This window comes from Oncorhynchus kisutch, linkage group LG2, assembly GCF_002021735.2.
Source record: "Oncorhynchus kisutch isolate 150728-3 linkage group LG2, Okis_V2, whole genome shotgun sequence".
In the NCBI taxonomy this organism is placed as follows: Eukaryota; Metazoa; Chordata; class Actinopteri; order Salmoniformes; family Salmonidae; genus Oncorhynchus; species Oncorhynchus kisutch.
The window spans coordinates 69,903,626-69,923,752 of NC_034175.2; the positions used below are offsets into that span (position 1 = coordinate 69,903,626).

The 20,127-nt window shown below is 40.2% G+C and overlaps 1 protein-coding gene across 4 annotated transcripts in view; it reads left to right on the top strand.

Annotated features, from left to right (window-relative positions):
- The first annotated feature begins 6,489 nt into the window (after positions 1 to 6,489).
- The window catches only part of LOC109870779 (PTB domain-containing engulfment adapter protein 1-like), a 169,967-nt gene continuing 156,329 nt past the window's right edge, over positions 6,490 to 20,127 (top strand). For 3 of the 4 annotated variants that reach the window (XM_031800926.1, XM_020461415.2, XM_031800949.1), the window contains exon 1: positions 6,498 to 6,593. The gene's annotated coding sequence lies outside the window, so the exon portion shown is untranslated. Of the gene's footprint in view, positions 6,594 to 20,127 lie in introns of all 4 variants that reach the window. The other variant, XM_031800956.1, reaches the window with a different exon arrangement.

Here is a 20,127-nt window from a genome sequence, read left to right on the forward strand (position 1 = left end):
TTTAGTGCATGATGTGCTGTGCTTGCATTCACCAACTCTTATCCAATATCACTGTGCTAAATACTGGACCTTAAATCATAGATTTTTTGTTCCCTAAATCATCTATAAACCCCATATGCTCTTATATTTTATTCAATGTTTTCTGAGGCAAATATGAAACCGGTGGCCGACTGCTGTGTGGAGACAACGATTTAATACAAGGGGAAGTTAAAGCAACGGGTAGCTAGCTATTATACTGAAATGTATTTATCTGTAATTATCTTTTTGATCTCTTACCTTTTGTATCCAGTAGAGTTACATAAAGGTGGATAATTCATTATTGACTCTGTGGAATAATGTTTCCGAATTAAAATCAAGGTATTTGGTGTTTCAGAATTGTTTTATGAGTTGTTGTTTTTTTTTTTCAAGTTGACCTCAACATGATCTGTGTTGACATGATCTGTGTTGACATGATCTGTGCTGAAAGTTACAGGGCTGTGACCAGTGGCTACAGTATTTGTGTGTAAATTACCCCGCGAGTCCATGAAAGACCTAGGTCACAGAATCCTATGATGTGGAAAGTCATTTATATACTGTAGTTCAGATATTTCTGCTTCTATAGGGGTAGTCATGGTCACTGAGCCTGGAAAAATATCTCAACAGTGTATCTGTGTGATAGTCATTGAGAAATCTGACTGGACTACGGTTAATGTGATCTATGTTATAATCATTGAGAGACTGGACTGAACTACGCTTAATGTGATCTATGTTATAATCATTGAGAGACTGGACTGAACTACGGTTAATGTGATCTATGTTGTAGACATTGAGAGACTGGACTGGACTACGGTTAATGTGATCTATGTTGTAGACATTGAGAGACTGGACTGGACTACGGTTAATGTGATCTATGTTATAATCATTGAGAGACCGGACTGGACTACGGTTAATGTGATCTATGTTGTAGACATTGAGAGACTGGACTGGACTACAGTTAATGTGATCTATGTTATAGACATTGAGAGACTGGACTGGACTTGGGTTAATGTGATCTATGTTATAGACATTGAGAGTCTGGACTGGACTACAGTTAATGTGATCTATGTTATAGACATTGAGAGACTGGACTGGACTACAGTTAATGTGATCTATGTTATAGACATTGAGAGACTGGACTGGACTACGGTTAATGTGATCTATGTTGTAGACATTAAGAGACTGGACTGGACTACAGTTAATGTGATCTATGTTATAATCATTAAGAGACTGGATTGGACTACAGTTAATGTGATCTATGTTATAGACATTGAGAGACTGGACTGGATTTCTCTGTGCACATCATAGTGTTGAATGAGCCATTTTGTCTTTTAAATTATTTTTTAAAAACTTGAGCTTCATGTGTTGCCAACACGGCCCTACAACTATCATTTAAGGCAAAGTTGTGGAGATGGTGAAAATCCCTTCACATACCTGGGGATAACCATCAACAGCATACACAACACAGCTTTATACCACTGGACTGTTGTGGTTGATAAGCATTGAGATAGCAACACACTGTTCCCCATGCACTGTGCTCCATTGCATTAAAAGATCAAATAGATCTAACTGCTGCTGTTTTTCCAAATAATCAACTCAGTGTTTCTGTGCAGTAATCTATCTCCACATGCTCTCGTCTTCCAAAAATAACAAACTACGAAATGATTACGCACAGAGATAGAGAGCATTTTAAAATCTAGCTACAACATGCAGTTGAATGAAAAGTCACTTTTGTAGCCTATGTCCTGATTAACTACTGCACTGGAGTTTAGTCAATTTATTCTCAGGTTGCAGGTATTGGTGCCTGACTATAAGAAATCTCCTCTATTCAGCTAAATCACACCGAGCAGTAACACACAGACTCACTTTACCCTACAACTGTGTGTTTTTGCTATTCATGACGCAAACTTCAGTCTTTCTGGAAATTACTGTGGATTTCAAATGTATATCATTGAGTCTTCAGTGCTGCTATGTGTTGAAAATCATTTATAGTATTACTGCTCACAAATGTATCACTGTCACGCCCTGACCTTAGAGATCCTTTTCATGTCTCTATTTTGGTTTGGTCAGGGCGTGAGTTGGGGTGGGCATTCTATGTTGTTTTTCTATGTTTTCTTTTCTCTGCGTTTGGCCTGGTATGGTTCCCAATCAGAGGCAGCTGTCTATCGTTGTCTCTGATTGAGAACCATACTTATGTAGCCTTTTCCCACCTGGTGTTTGCGGGTAGTTGTTTCCTGTTTTGTGTTGTGTCACCTTTCAGGACTGTTTTGATTTTTCGCTGTTTCACTTTGTTATTTTGTATTTTGTGTTCAGTTATAATAAATTAACATGGACACTTACCGCGCTGCGTTTTGGTCCGATCTTTCCTGTTCCTCAGATGAAGAAGATCGTTACAATCACATTGAATACATACTGTATATATTATAGTACATGTACTGTAATTCCCTAAATGTGTCACGTTCTGACCTTAGTTCCTTTATTTTGTCTTTGTTTTAGTATGGTCAGGGCGTGAGTTGGGGTGGGCAGTCTATGTTTGTTTTTCTATGTTGGTTTTTGTGTTTGGCCTGGTATGGTTCTCAGTCAGAGGCAGGTGTCGTTACTTGTCTCTGATTGAGAATCATACTTCAGTAGCCTTTTTCCACCTGTGTTTGGTAGGTGTTTATTTTCTGTTTAGTGTGTCATCACTAGACTGGACTGTTTCGTTTGTTCGTTCTTCCTAGTTGTTATTTTGTTTAGTGTTCAGTTTTGATTATATTAAAAATCATGAACACTTACCACGCTGCACCTTGGTCCTCACCTTCTTCCACCGACGACGGCCGTTACAAAATGTGTCTGTTTCATTGTGTATTTATCTTAAATTATAAACTGGGTGCGTCGAGCCCCGAATGCTGATTGGCTGACAGCCGGGGTATATCAGACCGTATACCACGGGTATGACATAACATGTATTTTTACTGCTCTAATTACATTGGTTAGCAAGGCACCTCTATTATTTTTATGTATGGTGAATATACCATGGCTAAGGGCTGTGTCCAGGTACTCCGCATTGCATTGTTTATCTTAAAAATATACAAGTAAAACATTGTGAAGTATAACTTCAAACCATACAGCTCTAATTATATCTTCTATGATCCCATCATTGCAAATGTTCAGATTTCAGATTGGGACAAAGCTCGCTCCATATTGATGCATCTCTGTCTATGCAGTGAAGTTAATCTGTTCGGTGCAAACCATAATCTGTATTAGAAAGGGGGGCGGTTAGTTTAGCGGTTGGGCCAGTCACCAAAAGGTCGCTGGTTTGAATCCCCCCGCCCACTCAGTGAAAATTCTATTGATGTGCCCTTGAGCAAGGCACTTAACTCTAATTGCTCTGGATAAGAGCGTCTGATAAATGCATTGCCGTTTTAGTCCATCATAGATTGGCCTAGCCATTGTGTGAAGGGAAATGCACACAGTTTAAGTGATTGTAGAGAAGGAGAAAATAATTACTCTGTCTGCAAGGCTCTAATAACAGGAGGGAAAATTGGTATCTTCGTTAGAGAGACAATTCAATTTAAGGAGTGGCTGCGGTTCTGGATTTTCTGGACTCTGACCTGCTGTTGTAAAAAAATATGGAGATTTGTGCACATGCGGGATCCCCTAGCCTACCTCCTTTCAGCTGCTGCTCAGTGCTCAGTGCTCAGTGCTCAGTGCTCAGTGCTCAGTGCTCAGTGCTCAGTGCTCAGTGCTCAGTGCTCAGTGCTCAGTGCTCAGTGCTCAGTCACTCCATATCTCCACTGCCGCTTGTACACAAAACAGTTAGAACAAACTTAGTTATTTGTCTGTTGTAACCGTAGGCTATTACAAACATAAGCACGACACAAACAGTTTTCATGTTATTTTTCAGGAGGGGAGTTACATGCAGATATTAAGGGAAAGCCTTACATTTACAAGGCTTGCTGTTTAAAGTAGCTGGAACAAAGCATCAGAGCCTTTACTGAAAGGCAAGTTCCTCAATCTCTGATGTTTATCAGTTCTTTGAGAGTGCAGTTTTATTTATTTAGTTTATATTTATTTTTATAGTATTATTTAGGATCATCCCAGATTCTTACAAACTTTTTGAGAAATAAACCAAATCTTTTGATAACAACACAGTGCGTGAGTCTAGCTATACCACCCTGCTGGCTCTCATATGAAGTTAAGTAGGTCTACACCTTGTTGATACCTGGATGGGAGACCAGATTCTGCTGTAAGTGGAAGTGGTGTTGGAGAGCCAACAGAAGGTACTTATCAGTGGTGTTGGAGGGCCAGTAGAAGGTACACATCGGTGGTGTTGGAGGGCCAATAGAAGGTACTCATCGGTGGTGTTGGAGGGCCAGTAGAAGGTACTCATCAGTGGTGTTGGAGGGCCAGTAGAAGGTACTCATCGGTGGTGTTGGAGGGCCAGTAGAAGGTACTCATCGGTGGTGTTGGTGGGCCAACAGAAGGTACTCATCGGTGGTGTTGGAGGGCCAGTAGAAGGTACTCATCGGTGGTGTTGGAGAGCCAGTAGAATGTACTCATCGGTGGTGTTGGATGGCCAACAGAAGGTACTCATCAGTGGTGTTGGACGGCCAGTAGAAGGTACTCATCGGTGGTGTTGGAGGGCCAGTAGAAGGTACTCATCCCTATAACTAAGGACCAGATCCTGATACATCAATGTATGCCATCATTGTGAATTTACACACAGGGTTTGACTCATGGTCATTAACAATCCCATGGCACTTGTTGCAAGAGAAGGGGTGCTAACCGGTGTCGTGGATTAACATTTCCAACCTAGCAGCCCATAATACTATGGCTACCTCAGTTCCCAGTTGGATCATTCAATCCCTTTTATCTCTGAAATTCTTCCCCAAGTCATTGCTGCATATTTTAATGTGTTCTTATTCAACTTGGTATACTACTGAGGGTTAGCTAAAATACTGACATACTGAAAGAAAACATAATATATAATATATGGTCTACACAATTTCCTTTGCATTGCATAATTTCAATTAAAAACTGGAGTGGCCTGTTAGTAAAGTATACAACATTAAGCTGAGCAAAATCTAGTTTAATATAGGATGCATTTTAAAGGGAAAATCCTTAGTGCTTCCATGTTGGATTCATATGAATTAAGGATAAGGATAAGTACTCATTGATTTGTGAAGAATATAACTTATAAATGCCTAATGAACTTAGTTCAGCAATACCCAAAATACGATCTCCAATCTTTGTAAATATTGTAAATGTAATAAAAACACTGCATAGACTCAATGTGCTTAACTATAATTTTGATATCTTGGTTGGTCAGACCTTGCATCAATTGCTCTGTCTATGAATTTAAGAGTGGTTACATTTCTCCAGGCCCACCTCTCAGCTTTTTACCAAAACAAAGGTGGGGTAGCCTTTGTTATTGTTTCAACTGTGGATTTCCCCTTTAAACCAATCTAAAGGTGGAATTGAATCAGGCTCATGTCATCAACGTCCAATCTATCACAGACAAACAAAACGGTATGCATCACAACTAGCTAACCAGTTTGTAGCAGTCAGAGTTTCTTTAGGTGTATTTAGTATTAAAACAAGTCAACTCTGGCTTTTATGTGATACAACCATCCACCTAATCTCATTCGCCATAAGGTAACTTCCACCTTTCACACTCAGAAAACCCAACAGGGAACAGGCCCCTGCTCTCAGCATCTGTGGCAAAGGATGTTTTAAATCTGAAAGTCATATCAAAATGGAAGCAATTTCCATGCTGATGGACCGTCATATCAGCCTCAGTCAGAGAAGCCTCACCTGAACATTTCTGCCATCAATATTTCACAGACATTTCATGCGAGTCTTCTTTTGACTGCTGGTGTGATGAGCTGTGATGGTGATGGATATGGTGGAGCCGTGCTTTTCTGCACTCGTAATGCAGGGCCTCATTTCACGAATAAGAAAAAATGGCCTGATGCACGCTTTCTGTGAGTACTCTTTTTGAAATGCAATTTTCAACCATAATGGAATCTGAATTAATGTGTTAACAACAATATGAGATCATCGGGTGTATTATCCAGAATACAAAAAGTAGACAGATAGAACAATCAGTGTTTCAGGGACCTATGGCCCTACTTTTTAATAATCAAATGGCCGTCCTCAGAGAGGTAGTTGATACATGATAGAGACCTTAGAGGAGGCAAGTTTTAGTTAAACTATTTTTAGGTCTGTGAGTTCGGGAGATCTGGTTGGAAAACTACATTGACTAATTCAAACAGAGACTCTACCAATTATAATGAGTTAATTGTATGTGGAAATGTTTTTTTTTTGCACGTTTTCTAGCTGCAAAAAAATCTCCCTGAAAGGTGGCACTTGATGTCCAGATGTATGTCAATGTGTTATCACCCCATGATCTGTCGCTTTAAATGTGCAGCTTGCTGGCACTTCCAGTAGATCTGCAACGTTAACCCGAGTACGTTGACGTCACTAAACTTTTCCACCATATGTGTTGAGATGAGATGAGGGCATGAGAGGGTGGGTTGATGTGGTATCGCCGAGGACCATCTTTCAGGACAGCCCGTTAACTGTCGTGTTGTAATGTAAGTCAATTCATATTTTTTTCATACGTTTTTGGAATTGGATTAGCCTACACTTGTTTCAATAGTTTTGTGTTTGGATGTTGATCGAGTCGCAGGTTTGTGTAGCCTTTTTGTTGTTTTCTGTACAAAACACGTCCGCGCAGCCTAGTGAAGAATAATGATGAACTTCTTGCAAGTGCAAAATATGTCGAACTTTATACATTTGTTATCAATTTATTTTTTGTGCGGATAGGTCCATTCTATTTTCACATATTCTCAATGTTACTCCGTGATGTTGACAATAAACTTTGTAGCGCGCACTCGGACAGACAGGTTTATTTGCTTCAGCGTGGATGCGAGCGTCAAGTGGCACTAAGTTTTACTGTTGGTAGACATAACGACAGAAGGCAATACTGTATTGAGTGCAATGCTACATATTTGCAATTCGTCTATTGGAATCATGTTCCACAACTGCATGCATAAATCAAGCCACCTAGACACCGTATTTCAGTGCACGCGGGAGGTGCACGCGGAAGGTACATTTTCATTATTGCAGTTTATAAAGACCAGATATAATATAACGGTGTTATTACCAGTTGTAACGGTGTTACATTGTCATTTCACTGTGGTAAGCCATACTGCTTAAAAACAGTTGCTTATCGATTTTTCAGACTTTCAGAGAATATGTAATTGCCATGCAAATTGTACATTTCATGAAACAGCTGATGAAAAAAATAAAATAATATATATATATATATATACTACTGCCTACTACTAGGACCTATTTCAATATTGTTGATGTTGTATGTTTATTTCAGATATTTGTGACTGCAGTTGTCATTGTCACTGAGTAAGCTCTGTTTTTCACACTTTCACCATGGTACCTTCAGCAGCTTCATACTGGTCATTACTTTGCACTATTTCATCCATGGGGGCAGTCTTTTGCATTTTGCCAAAGATCTGGATTTATTTTCTATTTATTTAACTAGGCAAGTCAGTTTAAGAACAAATTCTTAGTTACAATGACGGCCTACTGAGGAACACTGCTTTGTTCAGAGGCAGAATGACCGATTTTTACCTTGTCAGCTCGGGGATTCAATACAGTAACCTTTCAGTTACTGGCCCAACGCTCTAACCACTAGGCTACCTGCTCTAACCACTAGGCTACCTGCTCTAACCACTAGGCTACCTGCTCTAACCACTAGGCTACCTGCTCTAACCACTAGGCTACCTGCTCTAACCACTAGGCTACCTGCTCTAACCACTAGGCTACCTGCTCTAACCACTAGGCTACCTGCCACCCCAATTTGTCCTCCAGTGTTTGGGGCAGTGTAGAGATACCGCAGGCACTGTAGTTTTCACCCTGAGGCAAAAGAGGAGCTCCGAATGGAAAGGACATGCAGTCCACATTTACCTCCCAGAGAACTGTTTATTGCTCTCAGTGCCAAAATGAACTCTGTCCACTAGAGGACATGTGGCATGTCTTTTTGTGGTCATATTTCACATGGTTAATGTACTGCATGATGCTGTCTGTGTTTTTATACTGACCATGTCTCATACACCATTTCCATTGATGTATGTTTTGATCTCTGAAGTAGTATTGTAGTGTCTGTGGTAATTTGATGAATTGTATAGCCATTACTGCTCTGTTAAAACTAGAAACATGAGCATTTCACTGCACCTGCAATACCATCTGCAGATCTGTGTACGCAACCAACAAACGTTGATTTGATTCGATTGATTGACTGTTTTATTAGAAACATGTCCACCTACCAAACATTGTCTGTTACAGTGACCATTACCTGAGAAACAAGGATATTTAGCCTAATGTATCTGGGCAAACAATGTTTCCATCGTGAGCAACTGAAACCTGTCTTGATGCCATGTGCAATGCCTTTAGGCTCTTACACAATGAATTCTACCCCTTTTGCAAATCATTGTGAATGAGCCTTTAAAGCCCAGGATAAAGCAGAGAGCCAACTGATCTTTCTTTCAATTTTCAGTGGTCCTCCATGACCGCGAGAGAAGTAGAAGCGGTCATGGAACACTGGGTAGGATTGGAGCGCATAGTTAAATTAAGGTCATAATATAAGCGAGGCGACAAAAAAAAACCATGTTATTCAGCTAAAACCCCCTGAACTGGCATGTAGGCTAAGGCTACAATGTGTCGTCACAGTTTTGCTGGGTTTAGGAACGTTCCACTGAACTATACCGTACGTAGTCATGCGGAGATCTGTGAAGGATGCATTTGAAACAAGTCAAGAACCGTAAGTCAAATGTGTGTTGTGTCGGCAAAGGCACTTGTTTGAAGTGCAGTAGACTAGAGGGAGGAAGTCCCACAGTAATTTAGGTTGACACAGGTTTGGTATATTGACTCAACTGTAGAGTGTACAGAATAACATTCTATCTGATCTAGATTGACTCAACCGTAGAGTGTACAGAATAACATTCTATCTGATCTAGATTGACTCAACCGTAGAGTGTGCAGAATAACATTCTATCTGATCTAGATTGACTCAACCGTAGAGTGTGCAGAATAACATTCTATCTGATCTAGATTGACTCAACCGTAGAGTGTGCAGAATAACATTCTATCTGATCTAGATTGACTCAACCGTAGAGTGTGCAGAATAACATTCTATCTGATCTAGATTGACTCAACCGTAGAGTGTGCAGAATAACATTCTATCTGATCTAGATTGACTCAACCGTAGAGTGTACAGAATAACATTCTATCTGATCTAGATTGACTCAACCGTAGAGTGTACAGAATAACATTCTATCTGATCATCAGCGTATAGGCTAACTCAAAGTGCTCCTTAGATCTTAGTCTTGACATAAATGTTTTATGGTAAGTTGCTGAATTTTCTTTCATCTGGTGTTTTAAATGTTAGAGAATGCTGTGTCATCAAAATACAATTTTATTCAGTGACTAATTGATATTGACTTAAAGAGAATGGACAGATAATTGGACAGATAATACAAATAATTCATAATATATTGTACAAATTCGAATTTATAACAAAAACAAATTGCAGGATCTTTAAAAAAAGAATTGCAGGACGTAACATATAAGGAATGGTAGATTTGGCCAATCTTCGGGTACCCGTTTTGGCTCGTTATACCACTGCTTTCAAAACTACTGACTGAAATTATACAAAAACATTTATAATGCATCTTTAATAGTTTTGTCACTTAGCCATTGTGCTAGGGTTGAGGATTTCCCTTTGCCTAACCTTACAGCAACAACATTATTCTCCTCAGTGTACTCAGTCAACACTTTCAGTGCTCTTTCCAGTCTGTCTGAGTCTTAGACCATACTCACGCGGACTGATAACATCATCGCATTCAGCCGATGCTTACTATCCCTCACTGTCACTGAGATCTCACTGAGATCTCCATCACTCCAAGCCTGGGAGCTGCCTCTATCACTTACTGCTGCATTCTATTGGTCAGAGTTTACTTTTAACCCCATCCTTATAACAGAAAAAAATACATCTTGAACCAAATAGGCCCAATCCTAATGTGACTAGTAATTGAGGTAACACTCAGTGGAGAACCTGCACTCATCTCAAAGAAATGCTAATAACTAATATCATGTCTGTGTGCAGGCAATAATGACATGTCTAAATTGTTCTTTCTTTAATGGAGGACAGTGTGTGGCAGGAGCGAGTCAGTGAAACAGAGACTTTTGATGTTTTTTGTCTTGCTTGACTTGTGCATTGACTCCCTGAAATGTCAAAGCTTTGAATTTCAGACGTAATGAGTGAATTAATCCTCTCTGCACTTATTACACATCTCAATGAATCATTGCCCCTTGCCAATGATGTGGTGGAAAGTTATTAGGTCCTGTAATATTCCCCCTTCGGTGATTATAAAGTATTTTGTCTTAACTGTTCCAGGCAGATGGGCATTGTTGTTATTGAATAAAGACGTTCCAAGCTGTGATGGGACCCTTTGTTATTCAAACAATGTATGGAACTGGAAGTCTTTTAGAACCACCCGAGCTACTGTATCAAAGATAATACTGCTCAACTCCCAGGCACACTTTAGAATGTATTTTCACAGTCAATGTTTTCTTAATGTCTCAATTGACTGCACTTTTGTGTGTTTTCTACTTCTGTACAAATACTTTGCATTGGGAAAGCATTGTAAAACAAACACAGACTGAGTTGTAAAAGAGTAGTACATTTCTGAAAATCCATTTTGTGTGAAATCATGTTGGAATGAAAACATTCTAATATTCATGACCTCATAGAAAAAAAGGTATTGTGAATGAAGTAAAGAACCACAGGGATGCTGGCCCTTGTTGACTCCAAAGCTCGCCACATTTGTGTCAAGTTGTTTGGATGTCCTTTTTGTGGTGGACCATTCTTGATAAACACAGGAAACCCAGCAGCGTTGCAGTTCTTCACACAAACCTGTGTGCCTGGAACCTACTACCATAACACTTTCAAAGGCACTTCAACATCCTTCTTTAACCTGGCTCCTCCCATTAATCTACACCGATTGAAGTGGATTTAACAAGTGACATCAAGAAGGGATCACAGCTTTCACCTAGATGCACCTGGTCAGTCTGTGTCATGGAAAGAGCATGTGTTCTTATTGTTTTGTATACTCAGTGTAAATATATATGTTATCCACCGTATAATAAGACATTTAACAGCTCATACTTGACAAGTAAATAAGCATTATACCTTTTTAAATATGTTAATTAAATATCTTACAATGTCCTTGTTATTAACGTATTTCATGTGTACTGCTACATTCTTTGGTCTGGTACAAAATGTGTAATATTCTCTGGGCACAGCCAGACTGTCGGGATGTCCTTTAAAAACAAGCTCTCAACAGTTTGATCTCCAAGGAAGTGGTGACCACTGTACAAGGGCGGTCAGAGACACAATATATCACTTCGCATAGATTCTGGTGTTCCACCAACGTCAGCGGGGAAATGGCTCTGTAAGATTTCATACCAGAGCAACCAGAAATGAATTCTTAGAGCATTGTAATACAGTGGTAGCATGCTATTCCACTGCTTATAGGTTAAGTATAACTATAAGAAATCTAAGATGTATCAAACCAATTGTATGCAGCTCAGGGCTCATGTTATGCATTTGGCTAGATGTCAACAGAGACATTCTGGATCAAGATCCCTGTTGCCTAAATAGTTTTGTGTCAAAGACCTTCCCTCTCGGTCTCGAGTGAGCCCCCACCTCAGTAGGCTAGGTCCTGGGTACTCGTACCAGATCCGTCTCAGCGGAGGCGGGATGTCCATTAATTCAGAGTTTAACATCGGCACACACGTTCAACAGTCCTCCACGTGCTTTCCAGTCTTTGTTCATATCAGACACAGCTAAGTCATTGTTAGCAAAGAAAGGTTTACAAAGGCCTACACTATGGAGCTGCTTGTCAAGACATGAACATTATTTACACAAATCACTGGTTAAATGCAAAGTTAATATTGTAATAATGCTATTCTGTAGTCTAGCACTATATAATTGTTTAAAAAACAGATTCATTCCCGAAGTCGTTCATTTATCAGCTGAACATCAACTGTTGGGTGAAAAGAGCAGCAACTCCTCATACATATAGATTATTGCTGCTCAGAAAGAAATGTGTTCTAATAATCCCAGTCACTGCGTAACATTCCTAAATGCAATCTCGGGAAAATACAACAGTTTGGATGGTAATTACTGAAAAGAGGGGGATCCCAGCTGCATCAGACAGGTGATCATGCTTCAGTCATGTAGCCACCATGCTGCATCAGACAGGTGATCATGCTTCAGTCATGTAGCCACCATGTTGCATCAGACAGGTGCTCATGCTTCAGTCATGTAGCCACCATGCTGCATCAGACAGGTGATCATGCTTCAGTCATGTAGCCACCATGCTGCATCAGACAGGTGATCATGCTTCAGTCATGTAGCCACCATGCTGTATCAGACAGGTGATCATGCTTCAGTCATGTAGCCACCATGCTGCATCAGACAGATGATAATGCTTATTTCTAAAATAGCACAACTGCCTGATAATATGGACCATGTACAAGCCCCAAAGATTTTCATCAATATGTTATTGGGCACATTTCTGGAGGGGAACATTACATTTGAAATGGTTTAATATAGGCTATAATGTATGTCATCATTGAGGGGGGGGGGTGATTTTATTTTTGTTTTCTAAACAATCAGTGTAAAATCAGATTTTATGGTAGGCTATAAAAGGTACTGCAAATGAAACATGAGATCACCAACGATTTAAATTCTGCGTGCAAAACTAGCTTTTCATTTGATCTTGGCCCTGGCCAGTAATTTTCTCATTTGGGCCACTGTCAAATTTACAATGACTTATAGCGACCTTTAATAAAATGACTCTTGTTGACTTCATGCATATTTGGAATTGAACGTTCACTCTGCAGCACATTTTCCTCACACATGTCCTTGTAAACTGCAGTGTATTAACGAAGCAACTAAATATAAGCGTTGTAATTATTTATTTTTACCCCTAATCTTTGACAGTAACATGAATAAACTTTTAATAGTTTGGTGTCAAAGGTGATGTAAAGCTTAATAAAATGCAGAATGTCATCATGGTTATATGATGTCAGGTCTATATTGGTGTCTCGATTCAGTTGAGCCTGCATTGCAGATCTTTCCTCTATGGTTTAAACAAAATCACAAAATGGTTGTGGGGACTGTAAGAACCTATTTTTAATAGTTTAACTAGTTTTCATTAGACGTGTGTGTTTTTTGTTGTTGTTTTTTTCACCTTTATTTAACCATGTAGGGAAGTTGAGAACACCTTTATTTAACCATGTAGGCTAGTTGAGAACACCTTTATTTAACCATGTAGGCTAGTTGAGAACACCTTTATTTAACCAGGTAGGGAAGTTGAGAACACCTTTATTTAACCAGGTAGGGAAGTTGAGAACAAGTTCTCATTTACAATTGCGACCTGGCCAAGATAAAGCAAAGCAGTTTGACACATACAACAACACAGAGTTACACATGGAGTAAAACAAACATACAGTCAATAATACAGTATAAACAAGTCTATATACGATGTGAGCAAATGAGGTGAGAAGGGAGGTAAAGGGAAAAAAGGCCATGGTGGCAAAGTAAATACAATATAGCAAGTAAAACATGTGAATGGTAGATTTGCAGTGGAAGAATGTGCAAAGTAGAAATAAAAATAATGGGGTGCAAAGGAGCAAAATAAATAAATAAATAAAATAAATATAGTAGGGAAAGAGGTAGTTGTTTGGGCTAAATTATAGGTGGGCTATGTACAGGTGCAGTAATTTGTGAGCTGCTCTGACAGTTGGTGCTTAAAGCTAGTGAGGGAGATAAGTGTTTCCAGTTTCAGAGACTTTTGTAGTTCGTTCCAGTCATTGACAGCAGAGAACTGGAAGGAGAGGCGGCCAAAGAAAGAATTGGTTTTGGGGGTGACCAGAGAGATATACCTGCTGGAGCGCGTGCTACAGGTGGGTGATGCTATGGTGACCAGCGAGCTGAGATAAGGGGGGACTTTACCTAGCAGGGTCTTGTCGATGACATGGAGCCAGTGGGTTTGGCGACGAGTATGAAGCGATGGCCAGCCAACGAGAGCGTACAGGTCGCAATGGTGGGTAGTATATGGGGCTTTGGTGACAAAACGGTTTGCACTGTGATAGACTGCATCCAATTTGTTGAGTAGGGTATTGGAGGCTATTTTGTAAATGACATCACCGAAGTCGAGGATTGGTAGGATGGTCAGTTTTACAAGGGCATGCTTGGCAGCATGAGTGAAGGATGCTTTGTTTGCGAAATAGGAAGCCAATTCTAGATTTAACTTTGAATTGGACATGTTTGATGTGGGTCTGGAAGGAGAGTTTACGGTCTAACCAGACACCTAGGTATTTGTAGTTATCCACGTATTCTAAGTCAGAGCCGTCCAGAGTAGTGATGTTGGACAGGCGGGTAGGTGCAGGCAGCGATCGGTTGCAGAGCATGCATTTAGTTTTACTTGTATTTAAGAGCAATTGGAGGCCACGGAAGGAGAGTTGTATGGCATTGAAGCTTGCCTGGAGAGTTGTTAACACAGTGTCCAAAGAAGGGCCAGAAGTATACAGAATGGTGTCGTCTGCGTAGAGGTGGATCAGAGACTCACCAGAAGCAAGAGCGACATCATTGATGTATACAGAGAAGAGAGTCAGTCCAAGAATTGAACCTTGTGGCACCCGCATAGAGACTGCCAGAGGTCCGGACAGCAGACCCTCCGATTTGACACACTGAACTCTATCAGAGAAGTAGTTGGTGAACCAGGCGAGGCAATCATTTGAGAAACCAAGGCTGTCGAGTCTGCCGATGAGGATGTGGTGATTGACAGAGTCGAAAGCCTTGGCCAGATCAATGAATACGGCTGCACAGTAATGTTTCTTATCGATGACGGTTAAGATATTGTTTAGGACCTTGAGCGTGGCTGAGGTGCACCCATGACCAGCTCTAAAACCAGATTGCATAGCAGAGAAGGTATGGTGAGATTCGAAATGGTTGGTAATCTGTTTGTTGACTTGGCTTTCGAAGACCTTAGAAAGGCAGGGTAGGATAGATATAGGTCTGTAGCAGTTTGGGTCAAGAGTGTCCCCCCCTTTGAAGAGGGGGTTGACCGCAGCTGCTTTCCAATCTTTGGGAATCTCAGACGACACGAAAGAGAGGTTGAACAGGCTAGTAATAGGGGTGGCAACAATTTTGGCAGATAATTTTAGAAAGAAAGGGTCCAGATTGTCTAGCCCGGCTGATTTGTAGGGGTCCAGATTTTGCAGCTCTTTCAGAACATCAGCTGACTGGATTTGGGAGAAGGAGAAATGGGGATGTCTTGGACGAGTTGCTGTGCGGGGTGCAGTGCTTTTGACCGGGGTATGAGTAGCCAGATGGAAAGCATGGCCAGCCGTAGAAAAATGCTTTTCTCAATTATAGTGGATTTATCAGTGGTGACAGTGTTTCCTATCTTCAGTGCAGTGGGCAGCTGGGAGGAGGTGTTCTTATTCTCCATGGACTTTATAGTGTCCCAGAACATTTTTGAGTTAGTGTTCCAGGAAGCAAATTTCTGCTTGAAAAAGCTAGCCTTGGCTTTTCTAACTGCCTGTGTATAATGGTTTCTAGCTTCCCTGAACAACTGCATATCACGGGGGCTATTTGATGCTAATGCAGAACGCCATAGGATGTGTGGGCAGTAGTTTGTAAACAAAGATAAGCTGTGCAATTGAAGGTTTAAATGGATTCCAAATCCACCTGCCTTGTCTCTTATGACAACACTTAGCCTCAGGTTGCACACATTTGTTTTTTTTCAGTCACTTAACTATTTAACAGCAGATTTATCAGAAAAGAATGCCTTTCCAAAAAAAACTTCCAATCATGTGTAATTTCTGTAAATGCAATTTTGATAAGCTTGTTGAGATGGGACCAACCTGCTTGCTGGCATATGTCTATCCCAATGGCATACTCTGTGTATTTGGTTGGTCCTAATCTCCTGTGGGCATATTCTGTGTTTAGACCAAGAGAATTTGCCAGGGCTGAATGGGGTGCTTGAGATCAGCATTTGTTCCAGGTTATTTGGACATATCAGGATTGGGTGAAGACAGTTTTTACACTGCTTCACCTCGAGTGAGCCCACACGAATAGGGGGGGACTTTGTTTTTGCCACAACTCTCTGTATGAACACAGAAGTTAATCTCGCAGTTGAACAAATTCTGTGAGATTAAACCTCCTGGGTTAACAGAGATTAGAATTGGATGTAGCCTAAAATATTAAACACTGCAGACCTTTCCATTCATGACCATTTTGGAGGAGCACTGCCTACTGTCACAGGTCAGAATGGTGTAGTAGTCAATTCACAGCTAAGGCAGAGAGGAAGTACATGATAAATGTTGTACAGTTTTCACATTTAGCAGACACTCTTATAGGGAGCAACTTACAGTAGTGAGTTAATACATTTTGATACTGGTCCCCTGTGGGAATTGAACCCATAACCCCAGCGTTGCAAGCATCATGCACTACCAACTGAACCTATAAACAGTTTGTTACTGCTTGTTTTGAGAGAAACAAATTCCCACATTTTCAAGTGTAATGTTTTGTATTTTTGAGATGTTACGATGTCTTTTACTTCCTTAACCCTGATGTTTACTGTCATCTTGAATCCATGCTAATGCCAATCCCACCACTATAACTAAGTTAGTAAGTTAGTAGTCGCCATGAAGTTAAATTGATAAAGCTGTTAATTGTAGAATTGATCAGGCTGTTGATTGTGGCTTGTGGAATGTTGTCCCACTCCTCTTCAATGGCTGTGCAAAGTTGCTGGAAATTGGCGGGAACTGTAAAACAGTTTCTGACAGTTTGTGTAGAAATTCTTCGGTTGTGCAAACTCACAGTTTCATCAGCTGTTCGGGTTGCTGGTCTCAGACCATCCCACAGGCGAAGAAGCCGGATGTGTAGGTCCTGGGCTGGCATGGTAACATTTGGTCTGCGGTTGTGAGGCCGGTTGGACGTACTGCCAAATTCTCTAAAATGATGCTTGAGGCAGCATATGGTAGAACAATGAACATTCAATTCTCTGACAACACCTCTGGTGTACATTCCTGCTGTCAGCATGCCAATTGCATGCTCCCTCAAAACTTGAGACATCTGTGGCATTGTGTTGTGTGACAGAACTTCACATTTTAGAGTGGGCTTTTGAGAGAAATAAGCTTTTTGTGCATATGGAACATTTATGGGATCTTTTATTTCCACCCATGAAACATGAGATCAACATCTTACATGTTGCCTGTATATTTTTGTTAAGTATATTATTTGCGAGGAAGTTGCTACCATTTAAAAGTTTTGCTACCATTTATTTACAAGCTGCTTATGTCATCAATGATAACCTTATTGAGTTGTGTTGTAAATCACATCAAGAAAGAACGTTCAGCTCTTTTCACTGTTTTAATGTCGACCACTTATTGTCTAAACAAACTCACAGCAGTTGAATATCAATGAGTTTCAAACAGTCACATCGTGGACATAGTTATACTTTTGAATGAATTAATAACAGTCTCCAAAATGTAATTTGTTGATGAATGTGTTATTGCTTTTTTAATTGATGAGGTAATAGAATATGGAACATAGCATTGCACAATTAGCTAGTTAGGATTCAAGATGGCTGCCTGTTCTGGATTAATTTATGTTGTACATCTCTGCTGTACCAGAAGCTGCAACCTTCCCTACACTTCCTTATCAGAAACAGCTTTTTCCAAGGATTCACATATGTCTATCTCATTTCTGTTATGGTTAGTATTGAGTGCATTAAGGCTATGCTTGAGGCTGTTTTGCAGTGTAAGATCAATGTATGCTGTGTTAGATCAATCTATGCTGTGTAAGATCAATGTATGCTGTGTTAGATCAATCTATGCTGTGTTAGATCAATATATGCTGTGTAAGATCAATGTATGCTGTGTTAGATCAATCTATGCTGTGTTAGATCAATCTATGCTGTGTAAGATCAATCTATGCTGTGTTAGATCTGTTTTGATCTGGATTCAAAGGTTGAGTGTTTTTATCTCTTGTTCCCTTGTAATCGTGTTGCCCTCAAAACATCATTTTTTTCATTTTTACTCAAACAGACCTTGTAAAGGCGGCTCTGAGTTTTTAGTTCTCAGATCTCTTGTGGTATAGTGTGAGAACTTTATTACTTAGCCACCCATCGTGGAGTGGATTACGTGTCAAGTGTCTGCATTCACGGTAGCCTGGCAGACATTCCCTTCGTTCAGCTCCACAGGAGTTGACGAACAGCGTTCGGAGCTGACGGCTCACAGAACCCAGCTAAGCAGAGCTAAGAAACAGTCTGGCATTGGCACTGACATTACGACTGCTGGAAACACAGCAAGGCATGTCTTTTGTAGACCAACACCCCTTGAGAAATGACCGGCATGTATTTCTGAAAAGTTTCTCTTTCTATTTTTGTCAAAGAGAGCTTCTGAGAAGGAATCGATTTGTGAAAATATCACACTATGTGCAAAATGGCAGCTTTTAATGTCCACATGATTCGTAATGACTTTTTATGTCTGTTTTATTTCTAGCGGGGTGCTATTCATATCACACTCATTAGTCTTGATTTCCCATTCATTTTCAAGCTCCCCAGCCTCGCGGCGCTTTGGCATTTTTCATCGCTTCTGACAACATGCCTGTAGTATCCTACTGCTCGTAATGAATCGGGGAATTATCTGTATTTTATTGGTTTGTTTAGTGCTTTAGGGGGAAAGGGCTGATAGCTCCATTCGTCCTCTATGGGCCAGACTGCATATCTCATCGTGGCAGGCCTGAAACGTCTTTGGGTCATATATTTTGGCAAGGCTGCAGACGGTGTGATACATAACTTAGGTCCGATAAGTAAGTTATTCATTCTGGTTCCCTCAATCAGTCAAGGCTAGAGAGAACTCCCAGGCAGACGCCCTCATAAAGTTAATCCACATAAAAACTAATGAGATTTATAGGGTAACCATTACAATGCTGCCTCCTCGTGCCAAAATAATCCGTATTTACTCTGTTTAATGCTGTTGTTTATGCTCACAGTTGACTTGTCAGTTCTCGAGGCCTGCAGATAAGGGTGTTGATTCAAAACTCGGGAGCATCCTTTCTCTATCCTTGGATTAGTTGATTCATGGTTGATGTTCGAAGCGATTATCTCATGATTTTCTCAAAACATATTTCTGTATTGAATTCTGAATGGATCAGGGTCATCTTTGCAGTATAGGCTACAGGCTTAATAGTATGGTTAGCTCACTGAAGATGATTGTTTATAGTCTAATGTTATTTACTGTCAAAACCAAGGGCTGTGTGAGCGTGTGAAGTCAAGTTGTACCAACGTTGTCTATTGCAATTGTATTTCTCACCTGACAAAGGTACACAGTTAGACGTCATCAACTGGCTGAATTAGGGTTGCAGAATTCTGGGAACTTTCAATAAATTCTCTGTTTTTCACAAAATCACAGTTGGAAGATTCCCGGAATCAGGGGGGAATAAACTGGACATTCAGAATCCTTCAACCAGGATTTCTGGAACACCAGAGAAAACCAAAGTCCCTGGAATTGTGCAACCCTATGGCTGACAGAATCAAAGACTTCCTTTCTTTGTCCCACTAAGGATTTGGGAGAGTTCCTTTTGCTCCGGATACAATATTTATTTGAACGACAGAATTAAAGTGCGATTCTAACTAGGCCTGTCAAACTGTAAAAATAATGAATCACGATTAATCACATGATTTTCTGAAGTCAATCGCAATTAATCTCAACTTTTGAATTTGCTCAAATTTGTCCCTAAAATATATTTTTCATTTAAAAAGCAGTGCATTGAGTTACAGGCATACTGTACTATGCTTCGACTTTAATGGACGGAAACACAAAACCTTCTGTATCAGAATGTTTTTAACAGGACCATAAACAACACAAACTTCACTGTAACGTACTATTACATTTATTAGCTAGTAATGCTCCCAATGTTTAATTAAGTAGGCCTACTCCCCCCACACACATACTGTTAAAGCTTCA